The sequence below is a fragment of the Carassius gibelio genome, chromosome A6 (genome assembly GCF_023724105.1).
Source record: "Carassius gibelio isolate Cgi1373 ecotype wild population from Czech Republic chromosome A6, carGib1.2-hapl.c, whole genome shotgun sequence".
NCBI lineage: Eukaryota > Metazoa > Chordata > Actinopteri > Cypriniformes > Cyprinidae > Carassius > Carassius gibelio.
This window is the reverse complement of record NC_068376.1, coordinates 22,794,266-22,799,101: the sequence shown is the minus strand read 5'-3', so window position 1 is coordinate 22,799,101 and position 4,836 is coordinate 22,794,266. Positions and strand designations below refer to the sequence as shown.

At 36.8% G+C, this 4,836-nt stretch overlaps 1 pseudogene; it reads left to right on the top strand.

Moving 5' to 3' along the window:
* The first annotated feature begins 1,189 nt into the window (after window positions 1-1,189).
* Window positions 1,190-4,143, top strand: LOC128015186 (keratin, type II cytoskeletal 8-like; annotated as a pseudogene).
* The last annotated feature ends 693 nt before the right edge of the window (window positions 4,144-4,836 follow it).

Here is a 4,836-nt window from a genome sequence, read left to right as displayed (position 1 = left end):
CAAGTGCCCAATTTGAATAGTTATCTTGTCATGAAAAGCCACTTGCAATCATTCTACCAAAGCTGTAAGTCTTACCTCTGCAAAAGAAAAGACAGTTAAAAAAAAAAAACACTCCAATCAACTGTCTGTAGTCTGCATTAACCTTTGTTAGCATAGGAGAACTGAAATTTGCAAACAGGGAAAAAGGGGAACAAAAGATGCCAGGATGTTTTTATGACAGAAGTACACACATTTCTCACCTATAAATCCCTCTTAACATGAACATGATGCACCTAAATAATGAATATAAAAAACAAATGTTGCCTTAAATGTGTTTGCTTGTGATTCTTGTATTATTGCACCTCTTGGGTAAGCTGCCTAATTTAATTTACAGGTGCTGTTATCAAGGGGGCAAAGCTGAAAAAAAATCAAAATGGATTTTTCTGTAGGTTCAAGAGAACATATATTCATATAATGTTATTCTGAATTTAATAATAAAAAAAAATGTTTGTTTAACTATGATGTTAATAATTCAGATATTTTAATCACTGTAGTATATCTGTACACTTATTTTGTAGCACACTATGGCGTGGAGGTCACAGAAAGACTGGGCTGCAATAGGATGGCTGAAGCTCAGCAAAACATAAGCAGTTAAATCTTCTATTGTTATCTTTACAACAATGTTCAAGTTAGTCAGATCAGCCGACAATACTTTTAGCATCTAGAAAAGTACAATATATGACCAACCAAGGGAGTGTTTTGCGTTTGTACTGTAGATATGGGGCCCAGCTCAAATCAGCGGCTATAGAACGATAAAAGTTGCAAAATAACACCCATACAGTGGTTATGTACACTCCTGAAATGTTAAGCAGACTTTTGTGGGATTATACTGATTCTTAATATTTTGACTGGTATTTAATTTGTTTTCTCTGATTTGCTGAGCCTGGATCTGCTAGATTTGCTTCATGATGTTCAGATTTGAGCATAAAAGCAATTATGGACTGTAAAAATGTCCCCTTTGCTCAGGGTTTGAAGTTAAGCTGTTAATGTATAACAAAATGATTGTCCTCTCAACATTTAATCCCCATAACTCTGCATACATTTCTTGAAAATTGTTTCTTGACCAATAAGCTGGCCTTGAATCTACTTTTAAGTTTCCGGCTCCTCAACTCTTGGTCCTTTCTCAGATCTGAAAGCTGTTTTTACAGAGATGCTGAACACCAAGAAACCCGTGAAGTCTTTCAGCAGTCACTCTTCTTTAAGTGAGAGCAGCAACATACGGACTCCCCTCAACCATTCAGGGATGGTTTTGAGAGAAGGCTGGGGCTCCAGTCCAGTCATATTCCCCTTCAATCACAGCTGTTAAGGTTAATGAAAGTCTTCTGGCACCTCTGAACTTGGAGATTGACACAAACATCCTGGCCATCAGGACTCAGGAATTCATACTCAGAATTCATGCTCTGCATTTAACCCAATCCAAAGTGAACACACACAACAGTGAACACACAACAGTGGGCAGCCATTTATGCTGTAGCGCATAGGAGCAGTTGGGGGTTCAGTGCCTTGCTTAAGGGCACCTCAGTCATGGTATTGCCAGCCCTAGACTCAAACCCACAACCCTAGGGTTAGGAATCAAACTCTCTAACCACTAGGCCACGACTTCCCACAAACCTTTTGTGTAGACCCTTTATGTTTTCACATCTAATCGATTGTATTGTGTTTGGACCTGTGAGTGTGGTTCGTATGCTGGTGTGAGTGATTGTGATTACAGTAGGCCCAGTTTTATCAGTGTCATATTTTATCAAGACCCCCACTTGACTGACTAACCCAAAGGGACAATGTCCACACTGTCATAAACACACCTTTGTTGCTTTTTGGGCAATACCACTTTACTATCATGCGCAACAGCCACTCCTTTAAACATACTTTTTTTTTTTTATAGAAACACACCTATCCGAGCGCACACACAGCTAACTTTGTACTCACATAATCTGTTCAATAAAGCACAGAGAGACTCTTGCACATTAATATGCATTTAAATATTAATTAGTAAAACTGCACTGGAAAAGTCAGAAATTGCAAGTAAATTTCACAAACAATTACAAAGAAACAACAAGTAACGCTGAATTAAAACTGAAAAAAGTATTTTCTTATAAAATGAATCTGACAGCCATATATGTACTGCATGTATTATCATATATCATAAGAAAATATAGATTTATTTTATCACTTTCTTCTTGTCTTTTCCCAGATGCGCTTCCTGGAACAGCCGAACAAGAGACTAAGTGGTCTCTGCTGCAGGAACAGACTAGCCAGCCACTGATCCAGCACTGATATTATGTTTGAGACCTACATTGCTAACCTGCTCAGACAGTTAGATGACCTGGGTAATGAGAAAGTGCGCCTGGAGTCTGGCCTGCAGGACATGAGCAGCCTGGTAGAAGACTTCAAGAGAAAGTAAGACGTTTGTACACTAAAGCGTTTAGAACATTCCTTCTCAGGTACAGTATGAAGATGAAATTGACAAACGGAATGACTTTGTGCTCCTTAAAAAGGTCAGCGCATAATGTAAAAGCACACACAGATCGAGCACTTTTAAAAACGTATTATGATTACATTATTATAAATATATTTTTCACTGTTCCTATGTTAGGATGCTGGTGGTTCGTATCTGAGTAAAGAGGAGCTGGAATGTAAATTGGACTGCCTAAAAGATGAGAATAACTTCCTTTGGCAGATTTATGAGGAGGTACCATTTACTCCCTTCACATTGCTAGTAAATCTTTTAGCACAGTCATATAATACATGTTACAGATAGAATTTATTGTATTAACTGATAGTAAAACTTAAGTCTTAAGAGATTATAACTCTTATGGCGTGTAAGCACGAAAAAAAAAAATCATTCAGAATGACTGTTCACTGTAATTTTTATTCCGTGTGTACAGGAAAAGACACACCAGTTGTTGTAGAGATGGACAACAGCAGAAATCTGGATGTGGACACCACTGTGGATGAAGTTCGTGCTCAACTGCAGCCGTGCTGAAGCAGAGAGCTGGTACAAACAGAAGGTCACTTAACTTTCTTGCACTGTGTGTTTGTGTGTGCATGTCACAAATCATACATTTTTAAACATGATTGTTTTCTTCTTATTATTTTATTTTTTTGCTTTTCTAACGATGCACAAATGAACAGTAAATATGAGTTTATGTGTTTGTGTCTGTATGTTCATGAGTGCTATAAAATGTTAGTATGAAGAATGCAGATGACAGTCGGCAAACATGGGGATGACCTGAAAACACAATGTAATGCGATCTAAGGATTGCACGTATAAATTCTGAGATGGAACCTGTCAAGGGACATGGTAAGAACTCTATTTCACACTATTGTCTTCTGTGGAACTGCTTTATAGCTGAATTGAATTCATTTATCATAATTTATTAACTTAAATGAACAGTTATTGAACTGAACTGATCAACATTGAACTGACTTGAGCTGAATAATGACACGGTTGTCTTTTTTAAAGTTGCTTTACAGCAGAATTTGAATTTGTCTCATATTTCAAGCCTGCATCACTGATTCTGTTATTTTCCTTTTTATTACTGTAAAGCTGCTTTTAAATCTATTGTATACAGTGCTTTATAGATAAAGTTGACTCAATTTGACTATTCAGAGTCAAATGTCAAAAAACTAAAATAATAATTAGTCAAAATGTCAGTAAACAATGCACAGCATACTTACAGCTTGATTTGATTTTTTTTTTTTTTTTTTGACATTTGACAAGAACAAAGCAAGCATTCTTTCAGTAAATCATTTCATTAGTGTATTAAATGTGTGTTGATCTGAGATGATCTCAGTTAATTCCAGTTGATCTTAAATTATATGTCAGAGTGTGGGAAGGGTGTAATCTTTTGTCTCCTCTCATTTTAGCATTTAAACCATAAGGCGCAGATCAAAGAGGCAGAAGAACGAGGTGAACTAGCTGTGAAATATGCAAAACTGCGTCTGCAGGAGCTGGAAGCAGCTCTTCTGAGAGCTAAACATGATATGGCTCGTCAGGTGCGTGAGTGCCAGTCATTGATGAACATCAAACTGGCTCCGGACATTGAGATCGCCACCTATAGGACACTCCTGGGAGGAGAAGAGAGCAGGTTGGTGCAGTTTTAGCTCTTGTTGAAACTATTAACACTTTAACAAAAGGGAATCATAATGGATTCCTGTGGGTGTCATGTATTATTATGTGTTCTTTCATAGACTGTATGGTTCATTCCAGTGTTTTTAGTCCATCTCTAAAACACACTGTGAGTTACTTTATTCACATAGGGAAGTGTGCAAGGGATGGATAAGTCTGCAGACAAACAAGAGGAGGATGTGTTTTGAATGACAGAGGAGTAGATGGGTGTGTTATGCACAGGGTCCAGGATCAGATTTTTATAGGTTGACCTCCACCCCCTCCCCTGGGTTCAGTGAACATGTATAGTTTAGTTTCTGTTGCTGAGGTGTGGCAGATTAAACTGAATTACAATTCATTGCATTAAATATTTAGTATATTTCTACAGCCCTACAACAAACTATATAATACATTATATATAATACTATATTGTATAATACTATATAATATACTATATAAAGTATAAACAACATTTTTGTTCCTTATAGCTAAAAATGACTAAATTTCTGGCACTGTTATCACAGTCAGAATGTACATGAAACAACTTATGTTCGCTTTTCAGATTTCTATTGAAAAAGTGAATGCAGCAACACGTCAGTTTTTGACAGTCAAATATTAAGACTTTAGGAGGTTAACACGGGTGCAACGGTAATAGACACTTTGTTCTAAATATCTAGAAAATATATCTG